This window comes from Lissotriton vulgaris, chromosome 12, assembly GCF_964263255.1.
Source record: "Lissotriton vulgaris chromosome 12, aLisVul1.2, whole genome shotgun sequence".
Classification (NCBI taxonomy): Eukaryota; Metazoa; Chordata; class Amphibia; order Caudata; family Salamandridae; genus Lissotriton; species Lissotriton vulgaris.
In genome coordinates, this window is record NC_141700.1 from 289,408,137 (window position 1) to 289,428,309 (window position 20,173).

At 35.7% G+C, this 20,173-nt stretch overlaps 1 protein-coding gene and 1 long non-coding RNA gene across 3 annotated transcripts in view; both read right to left on the bottom strand.

Annotated features, from left to right (window-relative positions):
* Positions 1-20,173, bottom strand: part of LOC147673984 (uncharacterized) — a 987,450-nt gene that overhangs the window by 601,985 nt on the left and 365,292 nt on the right. The gene's annotated exons all lie outside the window — the stretch shown is intronic.
* On the bottom strand, positions 12,187-13,818 carry LOC147673985 (uncharacterized). The gene is made up of 3 exons (XR_015302418.1): positions 13,750-13,818; positions 12,970-13,057; positions 12,187-12,276 (listed from the first exon to the last, which is right to left on the bottom strand). It is a non-coding gene; the product is annotated as an uncharacterized LOC147673985 (long non-coding RNA).

The following is a 20,173-nucleotide window of genomic DNA, read 5'->3' on the forward strand; positions in this document are numbered from 1 at the left end:
GAATTAAGCATAGTAAGTGGCATAAACCAATGAAAAGCAGGAGTACTGACCTGCCCAAGGCAGACTAGAGCATCATTTGTGACGCTACAAAAGAGCCACACCCACCAATACGTGTCAGTTATCAAGTTCCAACAATTCTGAACGTGCTGTCTGTCTCTGTTCTTTGCTGATTTTGTAATTGTATCACACTTATTGAGCAGCTTCTCTTCTAGGGGTTTCCTCACTTCTCAATCCAGTTTAGGGTGACTACCCATCTGTAAACTACACGGACTGTGCGCTTCCAGGACAACAAACCTTTACATTCCATACCAGTTCTATTTATATAGATTCTAACACATTCTAACTTTCTAGCCCTGCATCATATTAAACAATACATTGAAACACACATACAACACATCTTCCCGTCTAAAATAACAAATGAAACAAGGGCCTCACTTACAGCGTAACTAATATTTTATCAAAACAATCAAAAACTATAACACAAAATCATTGAAATAATTCAGACGTTTGATTAGTCACCTACATATACTGTGGACCACACACCAACATCACAACTTCCACATTCACCAATCTCAAAACTTTGGATAGAGCATGCAGGAGGAAACTAAAGAGGAGAACTTGGTGGTGAGCCTGGAGTAAGATTGCAGGAGGAGGGAAGTTTTGAGATTAGTGAATGTGGAAGTTGTGATGTTGGTGAGTGGTCCACAGTATATGTGGGCAACTGATCAAACGTGACATGACGTTTTTTGGGTCAGGGTTTAAGAGTGCAGGAGAAAAGTACTTTTCTGCTGCACTTTTCTCCTGCACTCTTAAACCCTGACCCATCGTTCCCTTTTCCGACAACCTACCATCATTCAACGCAAAACACTCCATGTCAAAACCTTTACCTGTACTTTATTTGCACCTAGCAAGTCAGCTCACATCCTACACTTTACCATCCGTAAGTTTAGCAAAACTGACAAAAATAAGTCACCTGTAACGGTTCTGAAAAGTTACTTTCACCTTTTCTTATCTTACCAGGCTTCTTCACATATACCATTTCTCCAACTTTTAAAGTACACCTTTTGACCCATGCCTTTTGTCAAAAACTGCCTTTTAAACTCTTTGAGCTTTAAAAAATATTCTTTACAACTACACAAGATGTAGTGTAGTTCCTATATTCCCAATAGACTCTGCGCATTGGAATAATATATCCTATAGATATGACGTAGGACTTAGGTCAGTAGGTCTCTATCGAATATATTAAACTTAATAGTGAGTGCCAGATAGCTCAGAGGTCACTAGAAACTTTTTGGAATACACAAGAAGGGATTAGTTTCTGACAACCGCTTATACATGACATCTTCGTTTCCCTAGGACTGGAATAACTATCTTCAGAGTCGTGGAAACTATAGATAACTATTTTACTCAGTCAATCGTGCATGCTCCGTTTCTACAGAGTTGCAGAGAAAAATAGAGAGACGGGCGTTTCAATAAAAGGATTTATTGAACAGTCTCCTTTCTCATGCAAGAGAGTTGAACTGCTACAATCGTTAGACAGAATGCAAAGTATAATGCGTACAGCGTGAACAGTAATATAAAATAATACTGTAATAGCATTGTATGGTTTCTGCACCATATAAAAATAGGTACATAAATAACACAGGGTAAAATACTCAACTGGTGCTTCTAAAATACGCCTACCCCAATGTACCTAACCTAGGTCTAGTACGAGGGAAGACGTAAGTATGGTTTTTAGCAAAGGTTTAGTTTTACCAAGAATTTGCCAAAGGTTTCTCTAGGTTCTAATCAGCTCCATACCTTAGAATGAAGGAGGTCTGGTATCTCTGTCTCGGGACTCGATTTCCCAACACCCCGCAAGGGGAGTCAGAAACACTGGAGCTGGATCTCTCTGCAGAGGAGGACAGCTTCCTGATCAGTGCATGAGCTGGAGAGTCGGCTTCCTTCGGCACTTGCTGTAGCGAGCTGCGTCGGGCAAGTAGGTCATCAAACTGCACCGAACCACACTGTGCTTTGTCATAGCAAGTGAAGGTATATTCATACCTTGAAGGTATTTAGAAATGCCATATTTGACGTAAAGTCGGGCATATGAACGTCATGAATGAACCCCTAAGGAATAGATGTTCATGCATAATAAATGAGTTATTGGAGAAATCAATATCCAGGCTGGCAGAAGTCCCTTCTGCTTAAGTGTCTGGTCTTCCAAGAAATCGTTGTGACGTTTGGTGAACGGATGGAAGTAGCCATGCCTGTATTTGGGTAGCATGGCTATGCCTAAATAAGGGCTTGATTTCTATGCCTATATAAGGGCAATGTGAATTGTACCTATATAAGAGCATGAATCAGGAAAATTCATTCGGAATCTAAAACGTCATACAACACCCACTCCACTTTCTTATGCACGACTTCTACTAAAAACTACATTCTAAACATGTATAAACGTATCTAAACACTATCTATACAACAAGTGTTTAAAAACCCACCCAAAATACATAATAAATGCATTGATACTGGTTTGTATACAAAAGAGCATTGGTGCTGTACGCATATAAAGCAATGTTTCATTCTAAGTATATAGTTGACATTTGAAATGCTAACTGAATGAATCATGAAAATATACATTTATGAAAATGGCTCGTAAAAACAGAAGAAAAAAGTGCCGAAACAATTTCATGTCAGATTACATAAAACTGTTTGTATGTGGACGAGGTCAAATATTGTCTCTGGAAGTTTTTCAAAGAATTCTAGTTATCTATAAATAGTTCTACTTTAAGAAGAATGCTCTGTGACAAAAATGAAAAATACAAATTTGGAAAAAAAATAATAATCATAGAAAAAAAGGATTTCCAATGTTACAACTTTGTTTTGAAAAAATGAAGGTCGCATTCAAAGTCTCTCAGAACACTGTGTGCCAAATCAAAAGTCAGTGTTAGTGTTTCGAGAAAACATCAAATCTTCTAAGTCTGTAATAAAGTTGTCTACTATTGGAGGTGAAAGTTGGATTACCTCGTTAAGAAGACCAAACGCACATAGGTGTGAAGCATTACCGTCAGCATTGGTCGCATTAGCAATGTTCGAATCAGATGGTACCTGTGCGCCTCTTGTTTCTCGAACCTCAGCAGTAGCATTTTGCGTCTCTGAGATCTCAATGAATGCCATCATCAGAATTGGTAGCCGCTGGGGACAACACAGTGCATGGGTCGTTAGTGGTTAAAGCAAAGTATCAACATCCGTTGGCATGACTGATGGGAGTGTGAGACACGTGTAACACACATTCGTCCCCGCATAGCAGGCAGCGTAGAATAGGTAAGATGCAATCTTGCCAAATTGGTCTGAATGACAGAAACCATTGGTATTTAATTCTCTTAGACGAGGTAGTCCCAAAATGTGGACGATGCGCTCACGACACTTCATCGCCAGTAGAGTTGTCGCCATGGAGAACTGGGTGTCGCTTGTGAAATGACTTGCCATATCACAACAGTAGGAGTAATAATAGCAGCGAGTCCCAACATGAGAGGCAATCCACCAAACACAGAGTGCACGAAGTTTGGAAGTATTCCTAGGACTGCTTCAAAAGGTGCTAACAGTCCAGAAAATATGGTCTTAAACACATGTACAATACCGCTCGAAATGTATAGGGCAATTTGTAGTTAAGAGGGCATGTATCTCTGCAGAAGTCCTTGCGACTTGCAGATCATAGGTTTCTTTGGCACAGTTTTTTTTGCAAAAGAATGGCTTTCATTCTGCTCAGAGTATCAATTTGTATAGAAGAGATGTTCAGTGTAGGCCAAAGTGGCGACTCCCGGTCTGTCTTGGTTTTAGGAAACAATACTTGCATACAGCAAGTGACCCTGGCTGACAAAGTTACTAAATATGGTATTCCTGGCAATATGCCACAGCAGCTGTGATCATTCAACATAAGGTAACTCCCATTCGAGAGTTGTCCAAATGATCAGTCACCGCGACTGGTGAACCTTGCAGGTGGCAGGATAAGTTGTTAGAGGAACCATCGCAGGCCCTGTGTAAGTTCATACCATGAGACAGGAGGGAACCGCTTAGTGCGTTTTCACAGTTTTCCCCACTAAGAAACACTTCACGACCCCCACTCCAACATCTGTAAGTGTACGGTAATTCCCAGGATGTCTTGATGTATTTTTTACCCAACCTTTCATATGAGCCTGCTGGTATATGTTTTAACGATTCAGAAAAGGGGGTGGTGATGGACAAGGTATCTGAATTAAACAGAACACTCGTACCCAGTCAACAGATCAGGGCTTGATCCATCACCGTTTTTTAGCTCACTGCACCATCCCAGCTCAGAACCTGGCTACATGCAAATTAGTCTGTCCCTGGCCCAGTGCATCATGGGAACATGGCAGACCAAACTACCAAGCCAATTCTTATACTGGGAAGGAGACAAGCTTCCGGGGACCGGTTTCTGGCATTACAGCCGTCTTCGGCACGGTTCTGTCCATCACCACCCCCCTTTTCTGAATCGTTTTGTCCACCACAAGCGTGGAAGGGTATGCTCAGACATGAGTCCCTTGCTCACTGCACCATCAGGATTCAAGCAACCAGGCCGAAGACCAGCTTGAATGGTTGTAGTTCAGCTTGTTGAGCTGTACAATCTCCTAGAGATTGAGTTTTAGTGACCGTTGGTCGGAATTTGCCATCCCACCAACGACCTTTAACGATCGTGCACGCCGCACTATAGGCTTGTTTACCCCCCGTAGCAGGTTGAGCTGATCTGTCAGTATAAATTATACATTTATACTGCTCTAGAGGCAGAATTTCAGTAGGCATCTTGTTCGTATTGTAAAAATGCTTGTGTTTTCAAATATGGATCAAAAACGTATTCAACGTCTGTTACAGCAAGAGCATTAACCCATTGTATCCATCTTGGATGTAAAGTTTTAGCATTTGGAATGCTCGCTTTCGTCACTGCCTCTAAGGCAGGTACAAGTGTAACGACCATAATGCGCTTACCCTGTGCGAGGGCTCTTTCTTTTGCTACCACACTTTGAACAGCTGTCAGAATTGTTTCTGTAGAAGTGAATTTCATTTCAGCTTGTGTGTACAAGTGTGATTTGTAAGCTATTAGTACTTTTTCACCTTCGTTAAAAGTTAAGTATGTGAATCCGCATTGTCCTGGAATGATTTGGATCACTAAGTTGTGCACGTTTACGCGTGTTTGCAAATGTTTAGTCACTAACATGTCTGTTTGCAGTGAAAGCAAAATTTCAATGTGTTTTTGGGTCCAATTTACTGTTTTAAAATCAGGTTTGATTAATTAATAGAGAGGTTTAACCCATTCTACCTAATTTAGAATGTAAGTTCTTCCGAAGTTCAGGAAATCAAGAATTGACTACGTTTTTCTGCGTTTTTGGAGGTTGGAGCAGCGCACACTTTTCTAAAAAGTTGGCTGCCAGGCTTTTGTCTTCACTTGATAACTCATATCCTAGAAAAAGGATGTTGAGGTGGGCAATTCTCGAATTCTTAAAATTGAATTTGTACCCTTCAGAGGCGAAGCCCAGTATAATGGTGTTCACCTTGTTCAAGTGCCTATCCAAGTCATCGTCTGTTAGATAGATGTCCTCCACATATGACAACGCTTCATCATCATATGTTTGTAGTAACTCTGTTACCTTCGCTGAGAATAACCCAGGACTATTCTTGAATCCCTGAGGGAGATGACAGAAGTGACGCTGTGTCCCCATGATTGAGAAAGCGGTCAAATACCTACTTTCTGGTGCAATGTTTAGACAGAAGAAACCGTTTGAAATATCTAAAGTGGTTTTATATTTTTTACGCACAATGTTATTCATTAATGCTGCACTGTGTGCATTTTGGACTGAAAAAGTTTTGCAACAAGAGTTTAAGTGTCTGTAATCCAAAACCAGACGATATGTATTGTCTGGTTTGGAGACAGAAAACAAAGGATTGTTCATTGACGAGGTGCATGTTTCAATCACCCCCTGGTATTCAAGTTGATCTAATATCTCCCTGACCTGTTTTTTAGCTTCTTGCTTAACTGGATACTGCCTTTGTGCAGTTGGTTGAGTTTTCAACTGGATTTTATGGTGAGGAGAATTCTCATCCCATCCTATATGATTTTTGTATAATGCAGGAGCTTGGGCAACTGCCCAGTTCCTGGCATAAGTATATTTCAAATGAATTAGAATGTGGTTGTAGAAGGCTGGCATAATGATGTCTTCGCCATGTGGGCAATCCCTGACAAATGCTGGTGGCCAGTCTTGTTCAGCTAGAAGACTGTCATAACGGGGAACATCCTTTACAACGCAACTTTTACAACGCACTACCATTACAACGCAACTTTTACAACGCAAGTGCTTTTTCAACGCATGACTTTACAACGCATGCCATTACAACGCAGATGTCATTACAACGCAAGTCTTTACAACGTAAGTATGTATTAAGGTATATATATATTTTTTAATTTAAATTATGGAAATTATTTATTTGAAATTAATACTCAAGTAACAATTAAATTAATTTATTTAACATTTCGATTATTTTAAATTAAATTTTATTTTACAATTAATGAAGGATAAAAAATACTTGTTTAAATTAATTACTGAAGGTTTTCTAATGAATAACTGGATAATTTGTTAATTTAAATATTAATACAATTAATACTCAAGTATCATTTAAAAAAAATTAATTATGAGTACATTTATTTTAATATATTTAATATGTATAAGTATTAAAATTAAAATACTCAAGTATTTTAAAAAACTTGAAGGGATATTAACATTAATACTCCAGTAACATTTTATATGATGAAAAGATTTTTTTTTAAATGTATATTGTTTTTCTGTAATTTTTGTTACATTATCTTTAAGTAAAAATGTATAATTGAAAGTTTTTACTAATTAATTTATACAATTATTAATCAAGTAATATTTTAAAATAATTAAATATGAGTATATTTATTTAAATTCATTTAATATGTATGTATTTATATTAAAGTACTTAAGTATTAAAATAAAAGGTTTATATTAATTATTTTGATTTTTAATTTAAAATATCATTATTTATTAAATAAATAATCAAGTGAATTATTTTAAACCTAAAGTATGAGTAAAGTTATATTAATATATTTAAAATATTAATTTATGAATATTAATGTAGTACAATTGTATATATTTATGTATTTAAAATATAAAAATAATCATGCATTATTAAATTAATCATGTGGTAATTTTAAAATATATATATTTAAATTGTTCAAGATTAAAATTAAGTATTAAAAAATGTATAGTTTATTATTAATCCCTAAATTATTACATTTAAATAAATATGACAAAAACATAAATAATATTTACATTTATTAAAAATGATATTTTATTAAGTATTGGAATGTTTATAATAAATTTTAATGTAAAGGAATTTTAAATTATATTTACTTAAACAAGTAATATTTCTATTATTAATTAAAAATATATTTAATTAAAGATTATAGAAATATTTTTTTTTAATTTACATAAAAAAAATTTATCACAAAATTAAAACTTAGAAGAATAAGAACAAATGTAATAACAAATTTCTATATTGTTAAGAATTAAATTTTTGTTATAAATATTAGTTTTTACATTAAAGAATAACATTTTCCCACGCTTTTCTATTGAATTCAATGGAGAGTATTGTCCTTTATTTATTTCCATAGTTGAAGTTATGAATCCCGCGGAACTACTTTGCAAGCTGATAAAAAGGTACATTTGAGAAGTTTTGGATGGAAATGGAATACGTATAGAGGTAAGTAATATGTATCATAATTATGTATGCTATTACATATAAAAATAATTCACATTTAGAATAATTACATTATTAAAAACACAGACACGATATTTTTTAATTATTATTTTTTATTTAAAAAATCAGGATGAAATAAAAATAATTTTATTCATTTAAATATTATTTTTGGGAAATTTTAAAAGTAAAGAAACATTAAATAAATGTTATAATGCGTTTAATTAAAAAATATAATTAGTCCTTTTTCCATCTTTGTAGCTCCAGATGACGTTGACGCGTAAACGTGTATGCAAGGGGCCATTTTGAACAGCGTCGAAGGAGGAAGCAGCAGGAAGCTGATCTGCGCTCAGGTAGGAAACTCTTTAAACTTTATTTATAAACATAACAATGTTAAATAGGATATATATATATTGTAAAGAAAGTATAAGGAGAGGTTGCATATGATAATGTAATGTGTACGATGTAATTTCAGCATGTCGCCGATCATGTTACTATAGTATGCCTTTGTCGGGTCGCTGTAAATAATAGGAAAATGTTAAATATAGATGAATTTTGTTAAAAAAAGTTGTATGAAAATGTTTTTTTTGAACGTGACTTTTCATTGCTTAAAAAAAGTTATTATGTTAAATGCATTGCAATTACAAATCTGAAAGTGCATGGAATACATATAATCAGAAATAATTTGTAGATCGAGTTTGACAGATAGCTGGTTTCGTGGATTTTTGATTATTTTGGTGATGTAGTTGGAATGAAGTTTATATACTGGAATTGTGTTTCGTATGGCGTTTTAGAATCTTGAGCATATTGGCATTCGGAAAGTTATGAAACTTGCAAGGTGGACATAGTAAAGATTAGGATTTCTAGGAATTAGTATTATTTTTAGGATAGAGTTAGAATGTTTTTGGATATTGTGCATGTTGTTTTACTTTCAGGACGCATCTGGAATTTGAAATACTTTCCAGATTGATTTAAAAGGAATATGGATTTTGTGGACTTTGGATTACTATCAAGATGCACATGGACATTTCAAATCTTTCAAGTTGGATTTTGCGAAAAGGTGGATTTCGTAGTTTTTGGATGACTTTTAGGATGTATATTGACTTTGTATAGCCTTTCAAATGGATATGGGAAAAACAAGGATTTCGTGAATATTTAAATTTTTTTTTGAGGGAGTTTGGAAGATCATGGATTTCTTGGACTTTTGATTACTATCAGGATGCACTTGGACGATAGTAAAATTAAAAGATGGACTCGGGGGAAAAAAAAGGATTTCTTGACATTTGGATGACTTGCAAGATGTTTATGGACTTTGGAAACCTTACCAAAAAGACTTGGAAAGAACATGTATTTCGTGGATTTTGATTTGTTTACAGGATGGAGTTGGGAAAATCATGGATTTCGTGGACTTTGGATTACTATCAGGATGCACATGGACGTTACAAACCTTTCAAGAAGGACTTGGGAAAACATGGATTTCTTGGAGTATGGATGACTTTCAGTATGTATATGGACTTTGGAAACCTTCCGAAATGGACTTGGAAAGAACATGGATTTCGTGGACTTTGAATTACTATCAGGATGCAAATGGAAGTTAGAAACCTTTCCAGATGGACATGGGAAAAACATGGATTTCGTGGAGTATGGATGACTTTCAGGATGCACATGGACGTTAGAAACCTTTCCAGATGGACTTGGGAAATACATGGATTTCGTGGAGTATGGATGACTTTCAGCACGTATATGGACTTTGGAAACCTTAACCAAATGGACTTGGAAAGAACGTAGATTTCGTTGACTAGGAATTAGTTTCAGGATGGAGTTTTAAAAAAATGGATTTCGTGCACTTTGGATTTTTAAAAGAATGAACATGGACGTTTGATACTTTTCCAGATTGACTTGGTAAAAATATGGATTTCGTGGAATTTGGATGATTTTTTTTATTGTTTGGGTTTTTGGATTTTGCCTCCAAATGGATTACTTTTGGAGAAACAAGATGAAGAAAAAAAAAGAAGACAACTAAAGGTAAGCTGACCCGACGTTTAATTTAGAAAAATGTGAATGCCAATTGAATTGAAACGTTTATATAATTTAGGTGAAATCAGGAAAGTAAGGTGTACATTAAATTTAGAAATGTAGTATGTTAGCAACATTATCAAGGTAGTCTAAAGCCACACACAACGAAAACTGTTGTAGAATAGCTAATAGTCTCTCAGGCATTTCCTTTGATTTTTTTGAAATGCGTGGGTTTAGGCTACCAGGTAATGTTTGAGAGATTCTCATTTCTTGAAAACTTTGCTCCTTCTTCAAAGTTTCCAAAAATGAATAGAAGTTAGGGTGTGGTTTGCCAATTGTATGGTTGAAGGAGTTATGCCATCCCTCTATAGAATTGTTTGTTTTGCCTTCTCCTTAAGCAGCTCGTGTAGCAGTTCCACCACTCCACATGGAAACGTGGCTTCCTCCTGCGACCCGATCTGCTTAGATGTCCAATCCATGTGTCCTCAAAATAATTTAGTAAGGGTGCCAATTTTTCTTCATTTTCGTTATAAAAATCTGATTCTGTAATTGCTGTGTAGTACTCGTCTACACTTTCAGGAGGGACAAAACAAAGAGCTGTAAGTTTTTTTTAATTCAAACTGTAGTTTGCTATCAGTTGAGTACTCTGCAACCAGGGATGTTTTTTGTAGTTTACGCCAGAATGCCTGGGAAAAATGAAAAAAACATCCCTGAATTTGGGTATCCGTGTATGTTTTAGTGATCACATTGATCATAGCCAATTCAAAATCAACTATTATCTTCCTAGGACTTTTATTGGATGATTTACTTTTAATCACTGATAAAAGTTCAGTGTAGGTTGCAGATTGCTTATCAGGTAGCAAACTACAAACTAAGGGAATTACATTGTGGTTAATCTTTGCGTGAATAGTGTAAATTTGGGTGAAAGGATGGGGTGTACTTTTAAACGTCCCATCCATCATCCAAATTTCACTGTTCTCTAACTTAACATGGTTGCGGGGTGTACTAAAGATAAGAATACGTTTATGAGGGTTTTGGTTGTCGTGCAGGAGAAAAGGTTCATTAGAAAAAGAAATAAAGAGTTCATTAGGAATTTAAATGTCAGAAAAAGTATGAGGAGTTGAACTTTGAGTATTACTTGCCTGCTTTTGTCTTTGTATAATTCTTCTCAAATTTGGAATAATAGGCATACTACTAGCAACATGACTGGGAACATGCTGTGCAACCTCTTTTAAAATAGATCCAGTAGTGTCATTGGAGCTGCATGCAAATTCTTTAATTTCATTTATTGTTTCTCTTACTTCAATCTCTATTGCAGAAGCAGAGTGGTTATGATCAGTTGTTTTAATAATGGTTTCACCAAGGGTAACCGCTCTGCCACTGCAATGGGATGAGTAATATTGCACACAGCTCCAATGTCTACGTGGTTCACTTATCCTTTCTTTACAATATATATATATCCAGCATGTTTGAACAAGCGGTTTCCTTTTTTAGATTTATATAGGTTGCAGTTTCTTGAGATGACATGATCTGTAACGAAAATTATGAAAAATATGTATTATGTGAATTCTTACATGTTATTTTTACACTACACTATAACACATTTCCCTACTAGTACACTTTCCTTAATTTAGAATAGTAATTTACTTACTTTACTATCCTAAACTTTCCTTACTGCTGCACCTTACTGGAGTTAAAATAGTTAATGGTACTCCTATAATATCTCTCACTTTCCTTACTGCTGTAGCTTCCTGGAGTTAGAATAGTTCATGGTACCCCTATAATATCTCTCACTTTCCCTACTGCTGCACCTTACTGGAGTTACAATAGTTAATGGTAGCTCTATACTATCTTTCACTTTCCCTACTGCTGCAGCTTCCTGGAGTTAGATTAGTAATTGGTACCTCTGCACTATCTCACAGTTTCCCTACTGCTGCACCTTTGTGGACTCAGAATAGTTAATGGTACGCCTATACAATTTTTTACTGTTGCTATGCTGCACCTTCCTGGAGTTAGATTAGTAATTGGTACCTCTACACTATCTCCCACTTTCCCTACTGCTACACCTTCTCCTTCCTGGAGTTAGAATAGTATTTTACATCCTTCTACTATCATTCACTTTCCTTACTGTTGCACCTAACTGGAATTAGAATAGTAAATTCCACTCTTACACTATCCTTCACTTTCTCTACTGTTGCACCTTCTTTGAGTTTGAATAGTAAAGTACACCCCTATACTATCTCTCAGTTTTCCTGCTGTTGCGCCTTCTTGGACATTGAATAGTAAATTACACCCCTTTATTATCCTTTACTTTCCCTACTTCTGCACGTTCCGTAATTAACATTAATAAAGTATTGCTCTCTGTTCAGTTTTACATTATTGTATTTTGATTTGTTTTACCTTTTTTAGTCTGCTCTTCATTTTTTTCTCTGTAAACTTTGTTTTTGGTCTTGGCTTGGCTTTGCTTTTCTTTGTTCGGTAGTTGAGATTCTGCAAAGATTGAAAACAAAAATCACGTTATACTATGTTTTAATTGTATAAAAAAGTGAAGATGACTGTATTCCTGTGTTCTATCTATCTTTTTGCCTGCTGCTGCTTTATGTTTGATTTAGATTTGCAATTTACACCCCTTCACTATCTCTCACTTTTCCTACTGCTGCAACTTTCTGGAGTTAGAATAGTAAATTGCATCCCTATGCTATCCCTCACTTTCCCTACTGCTGCACATTCCTGGAGTTAGAATAGTAATTTGCACCCCTATACTATCCCTCACATTAACAACTGCGGTACCTTCCTGGAGTTAGAATAGTAATTTGCACCCCCTATACTATCCCTCACTTTAACTACTGCTGCACCTTCCTGGAGTAAGAATAGTAAATTGCACCCCTACACTATCCGTCATGTCCCTTACTGCTGCACCTTCCTGTAGTTAGAATAGTAATTTGCACCCCTATACTATCCCTCACTTTCCCTATTGCTGAACCTTCCTGGATTTAAAATAGGAATTTGTACCCCGATACTATTACTCTCTTTCACTAATGCTGCACCTTCCTGGAGTTAGAATAGTAAATTGTAACCCTACACTATCCCTCACTTTCCCTAGTGTTAAACCTTCATGGAGTTATAATAATAACATTTTTCTGTTTGTTCACTTTTACATTGTTGCATTTTGATCTGTTTTACCTTTTTAGTTTTGGGTGTTGTGTTTCGCTGGAAACTGTTTTCTTGGTATTAGCTTGGATTTGCTATTCTCTGGAATGTAGTTGTGAATCTGATAAAAAATAAAAGAAAGATTATGTTATTTGATGTTTTGATTTAAAAAAATATGTTTTTATGATTGTATTCCTCTGTGCTATCTATACCTTTCAATACAGATTAAACTCACACGAGTTAGTATACTACATTGCACCCCTACACTATCCCTCACTTTCCCTACTGCTGCACCTTTCTGGAGTTAGAATAGTAATTTGCACCCCTATACTATCTCTCACTTTCCCTACTGCTGCACCTTCCTGGAGTTAGAATAGTAATTTGCACCCCTATACTATCCCTCACTTTCCCTACTACTGCACCTTCCTGGAGTTAGAATAGTAATTTGCACCCCTATACTATCCCTCACTTTCCCTACTGCTGCACCTTCCTGGAGTTAGAATAGTAAATTGCACCCCTACACTATCTTTTACTTTCCCTACTGGTGCACATTCCTGGAGTTAGAATAGTAATTTGCACCCCTATACTATTCCTCACTTTCCCTAATGCTGCACCTTCCTGGAGTTAGAATAGTAAATTGTAACCCTACACTATCCCTCACTTTCCCTAATGCTGCACCTTCTTGGAGTTAGAATAGTAAATTGCATCCCTACACTATCCCTCACTTTCCCTAGTGTTAAACCTTCATGGAGTTATAATACTAAAATGTTGCTGTTTGTTCACTTTTACATTGTTGCATTTGATCTGTTTTACCTTTTTAGTTTTGGGTGTTGTGTTTTGTTGGAAACATTTCTTGGTATTAGCCTGGATTTGCTATTCTCAGGAATGTAGTTGTGAATCTGTTACAAAAGAAAAGAAAGATTATATTATTTGATGTTTTGATTTAAAAAAAAAAATATGATTGTATTCCTCTGTGCTATCTATACCTTTCAATACAGATTAAACTCACATGAGTTAGTATACTACATTGCACCCTTACACTATCCCTCACTTTCTCTCCTGCTGCAACTTCATGGAGTAAGAATAGTAATTTGCACCCCTATACTATACCTCATTTTATCTCCTGCTGCACCTTACTGGAGTTAGAATAGTAATTTGCACCACTATACTATCCCCCACTTTCCCTCCTGCTGCACCTTTCTGGAGTTAGAATAGTAATTTGCATCCCTATACTATCCCTCTCTTTCCCTACTACTGCACCTTTCTGGAGTTAAAAGAGTAATTTTGCAACCCTACGCTATCCCTCACTTTTCCTTCTGCTGCACCTTCCTGGAGTTAGAATAGTAATTCGAACCCCTATGCTATCCCTCACTTTTCCTACTACTGCACCTTCTTGGAGTTAGAATAGTAATTTGCACCCCTATACTATCCCTCACTTTCCCTATTGCTGCACCTTCCTGGAGTTAGAATAGGAATTTGCACCCCTATACTATCCCTCACTTTCCCTACTGCTGCACCTTCCTGGAGTTAGAATAGTAAATTGCACCCCTACACTATCTCTCACTTTCACTACTGCTGCACCTTCCTGGAGTTAGAATAGTAAATTGCACCCCTACACTATCCCTAATTTTCCCTACTGCTGCACCTTCCTGGAGTTAGAATAGTAAATTGCACCCCTACACTATCATTCACTTTCCCTACTGGTCCACCTTTCTGGAGTTCGAATAGTAAGTTGCACCCCTATACTATCCCTCACTTTCCCTACTTATTCACCTTTCTGGAGTTAGAATACTACATTACTCTTTTTCATAGTCCATCATTTTCCCTACTGATGCACCTTACCTTAAGTTACAATACTAAAGTATTGCTCTATGTTTATTTTTATACTTGCATTTCGATTTATTTTACCTTTTTATTATGGTCTTCTTTGCGTTTTCTGTAAACTGTGTTTTTGGTCTTGGGTTTGGTTTGATCTTCTTTCTTTGGGATTTGAGATTCTGCAAACATTACAAATAAAGGAAATGTTATAGCATTTTTTCATTTTTTTAAAAAAGTTAAGGTGACTGTATTTCTGTACACTATCTATCCTTTTTTTACAGCTGCACTATTCTATTGTTTGAAAAGGAAAGTACACCTCTTCACTATCTCTTATTTTTCTAACTGCTGCACTTTCAAGGAGTTATATAAAAAAATATTGCTCTATGTTTAGTTTCATATTTTTAAATTTCAATCTGTTTTACCTTTTCAGTCTGCTGTTTTGCCTTTTTCAGGGAGCTGTTTTCTTTGAATTGCCTTTGTATTGCTTTTATTTTGAAGGTAGTTGTGAATCTGTAAATATTGAAAAGTAAAAATATGTTATACGGTGTGTTTTTTAAAAATACAATTTAATATGACTGTTTTTCTCTGCACTATCTATCTCGTTCACTACAGATTCTACTCACTGGATTTAGAATTGTATATTACTCCCCTATAGTATACCACACATTCTCTACTGCTGCATACAATATTACATTTTACCTCTACACTATCCCTCACTTTCCCTACTGCTACACCTTCATGGAGTTAGAATAGTAAATTGCACATCTACATTATCTCTCACTTTCCCTACTGCTGCACCTTCCTGGAGTTAGAATAGTAAATTGTACCCCTTCAGTATCACTCATTTTCTTTACTGCTGTACCTTCTTGGAGCTAGATTACCTACATTATCCCTCACTTACCCTACTGCTGCTTTTTTCTGGAGTTAGATTAGTAAATTGCACCCCTACTCTATTCCTCATTTTCCCTACTACTAAAACTTTTTGGAGTTACAATAGTAAATTAAATTTTTACACTATCCTTTCCTTATTCTACTGTAGCATTTTCCTGAAGTTTGAATTGTAAATAGAACCCTACACTATCCCACATTTATGCTACTGCTCAATCTTCCTGGAGTTATATTAGTAATTGGTACCTCTATTCTAGCTCTCACTTTCTCTACTGTTGCACCTTTCTGGAGTTAGATTAGGAAATGATATCTCTTCATTATCCATCACTTTCACTTCTGCTGCAACTTTTTTGATTTACACTAGTGAATGTTACCACTACACTTCATTAGTACATTTACCTTTTCAAATATCGTCCTTGGAATTTTCGAATAAGGAACTTCTCGTTATTTTCTTTCGTTTTTTATCTGTGTGGAATGGTAATATTTTTTTGGCATCAGTAAAGGTTATTTACGTTTCACAAATTTATAAATATTTTTAAATATTTGTAAATTCGTACCTTTTAGATACTATAGATCGTGATTTTGACTCCTTTGTGACAACTCTGTTTTCGTGTCTTTAATGGCTTTCGCACATTTTATTTTTTGGCTGTTGAAAATTAAAATTGGATATTTGCTTATTTTTAAATATAAGTAAATCGATTATTATTAATTTTTTAAAAACGTTTCTAATACCCCGAAACATGTTAACACTGTGTCTCTTCACATTTAGCGAACTTGTTTTCATTTATTTAATTTCATATGCATTCTGGCTTTTAATGTGTTTTTAAAATATTACCACTTTTAAAGAAATCGACTTATTCTGCTAGTTTCCTTCATTTGTTTACTTTTTATTAAAATTTATTGGTACTTACATATCTGTCTAAATACGATGTATTTTCGTAAAAATGCTTTTTCGATTCAGCAAATTAGTGAAAATCTGTAATTTAATTAATGATAATTTAATATTAATCCTTTGTAAATATGGATTAATTCTTGTCATACTTATTTATCTTTTAAAACTTGTATGTATCAATATATCGATTTCTCAATGACTCTGGGTCGTCGCTGTGTAAAAAGGTCAGAGGGTCAGTTTTTGGCGTCTGCTCTCTCTGGTAGTTGATAATCAACTGTTTTCAAAATGGTGTCTTGCTCGTATTTATTGGTTTGTGTAAGTGTGTTCTTAATTTTTGAGAAAGGCTGCGTTTTATAAAGCTTTTCAATTTATGTTATTTGCTGTGTAAACATACAATTTTAAATATCGTTTTTTAAAGTGTTGTTTTAAGTTCCTAATTCCGTTTTGGCATCCATTTTGTTTTCAGTGTTTTGCTGTTACAGTCATGAAAAGAGTGGTAGGACTATTTTTTAATTTTCACTAAGTAAAATGGATGATATGTGTTTGTTATTTGTTGGTTGCTTCGGATAGTTAATGTTATTTCTCGATATTTTTTTAGAAATGATATTTCAAAATCGTGCTTATTTAATTTTAAAATTACGTTTTAGAAAATGTTTGTATTTTTTTTAACACTTGAGTATTCATTTTAATACTCAAGTATTAATTTGATAAAAATACTTTGCATTTCTTAATATTTACGTACAGTTTCTTACCAAATTTTAATACACTTCCCCACCCAAAACCTCTATTTTCCCTGCATCCCGTGGCAGGTTTTATTTTACAAAAAAAAAAAAATTATTATAATTTTCGGTAATTTTTTTTGCGTTATAACGGTATGCGTTATATGTGTTTTCGTTGTAATGGTACTTTTCCATTACTTTTACTATTTCGCGATGTAATGGTATGCATTGTAAAGTAAAGCGTTGTAAAGGTACTTGCTTTGTAAAAAATGCGTTGTAAAAGCATGCGTTGTAATAGTATGCGTTGTAACGTCATACATCCGTCATAACCCTTGGAAAGTTGCTCCCAAAAGAGTGCTCTCATTTTTCTTGGAAAGACGCCCTCCATCCGGAATATTACTTCATAAAACTAACCTAGGTATCTGCAGTTTCAACTTGGATGTACTCATTCAAGTCCACTGTCTCCAGATGATCCTTCAAGTTCTTGCGAGCTATGGTGACTTCTGCTGTGCTGTCCAACATTGTCTGAGCTCATTCCCCGTTCTTGAGTTGTGTCCTCAAGATCCTCGGCATGTCTGATTTTTAGACCTGCTACCTTCTTTTTGGTGAATTGAGGTTTCTTGCTTTTCTGAACGTGTTGATCATCTTTGGATTTCACGCGTTCTTCCTTGTGTTCTGACCGTCCTCTTCTTTCGGATTTCTATGACGAAGTCTGATTGATATGAGAGGAACGTGTAACAGTATCTTGATATCTATCAGGTTTTCTCAAATTATCTCTATTCCTGAGGTTATACCTCCTTTCAGAGGGCTCCTTTTGAGGAGACCTTCCTCTAGAATGAGAACACATCTCCTTAGAAGTTTGTTTAGTGTTTTACCACTTCTTTTTAGTAGGAGTAGGAGTGTTTTAGTATAGACCATTTCAGGACTGTCAGACAGTTAAGGATTACCTGGTTTACCACCCAAAATGTCTCTACCTAATTCTTCATAGGATTTTTCAATTATTCTGGCCAATTCTTGTGGTTGCTCAGTTATATCAAATTCCCTTAATTTCTGGCAATTCGCCACTAATGCTGCTTCACCTTTAATATTAGCTAATATTATTGTTGAGACCTGTTTGTTTAAAGCAGGCTCTGTCCCGTATTCATATTGAATCTGTTTCAGGTTGTCAGGTATTACCGCCATTGACGGAACAATGTGTGTTTTAGTGTATATTGCAGCGAAGACTGTACCCCAAGTGTTGCAGTCCTCCAGATGTGGTGCAATCCCCATTGGTAAACAGATTGTTAAAATTCTGTGCTTCTCATGAGGGGTAGTATTAGTAAATACTCCTTCGATCTGAGTAATATTTTGAGCTATCCAGAATCAAATTTGTTCCCGTTTTGCAGGTAATTTACCAATGACTGAGTGCAGAGTCTGTGGTGTAATTTTTAGTGTGTTCCCCTGGTGAGGGGGGTGTTGTGGAATCATTGTTGCAGGCTGAACTGTAAGAGTCCGCATGACATATTGAACCAAATGTCTATAGATTTTGATTAGCTCTTTGAGTTGAGCTAATAGTGCCACATCTGTCATTTCATTAATTTCAGGATGTGGTGTATAGCTGGCTAAGACAGGCCATGTTGCTTCTGGTGTACCTAGTGAACCGAGCCTGGTAATGTGATTTATATGTTTTAGGGCACCTTTAAACCAGAGCGCAGGCTCTTGGTATGTTAGTGGAATTTCAATATTCTCAAAAGGAATGTATTCCTCTGGTGCTTCATCTTCTTTGTGGAAGTGAAACATGTGTTCTTGGATCTGCTTCAGGGAAGACTATCCATTAATAGAATACCTCTGTCTGGTGATATTCATGTGCCTCTATCACAAAAACTGCCCTATCACCTCTTGCCGATAGGCCATGTTTTATAAGTTTTATAGTGACGCATTCCTTAAATTTAGAGGTATGCTTAAAGCATCATCGTCAGTTTCTTGGAAACCTGAAAAGTTTAAAGCGGCAACGGCTGGATCAGTCGCAGCTCCACTAGCCCCGGGATTGTACTCGTCAGCCATTTTGTTGACTGAACGTTTTGGAAAGCAAGTTTCAAGGGAACAAAGATAAGGTGCACAATATTTTGGAACACTGTATCCTTCAATGTTGAACAAACCAAAAAGCTAATACATAGGATTTTTTGTCCTACTCAGCTATGGCGGATATTATCCCTTACCCACTCCAGACGTCTATTGGAGTATTATGAGTAAAGGGTCTCTGAGAAAAGCACAACTGAGTTACTTCAGTATCTTGCGTTAAATTAGTGCCTTACCAAACTGTTGGGGGCCATGTAGTGTAGCTCCTATATTCCCAATAGGCTCTGTGCATTGGAATAATATACACTAAAGATTTGACATAGGACTGAGGTCAGTATGTCTCTATCGAGTATATAAAACTTAATTGTGTGTGCCAGCTAACTCAGGGGTCACTAGAAATGTTCTTGAATACACAAGACGGGATTAGTCTCTGACAACCGAATAAACATGATAACTTTGTTTCCCCTAGAACTGGAACAATATCTTCATAGTCGTGGAAAAAATAAGTAACTAGTTCACTCAGTCAATTGTGCATGCTTTGTTTCTACAGAGTTGCACAGAAATAGTGAGACAGGCGTTTCAATAAAAAGGGTTTATTGAACAGTCTTATTTCTCATGCAAGAGATATGAACTGCAACAATCGTTAGACAGATTGCAAAGTATAATGCGTATAGCGTAAACAGTAAGATACAATAATACTGTAATAGCATTGTCTGTTGCTATGACATATATAAAAATACATACATAAATACCATAGGCTAAAATACTCAACTGGTGCTTCTAAAATATGCCTACCCCAATGTACCTAACCTAGGTCTAGTACTAGGGAAGGAGTAGGTGCTGTCTTTAGCTATAGTTTAGT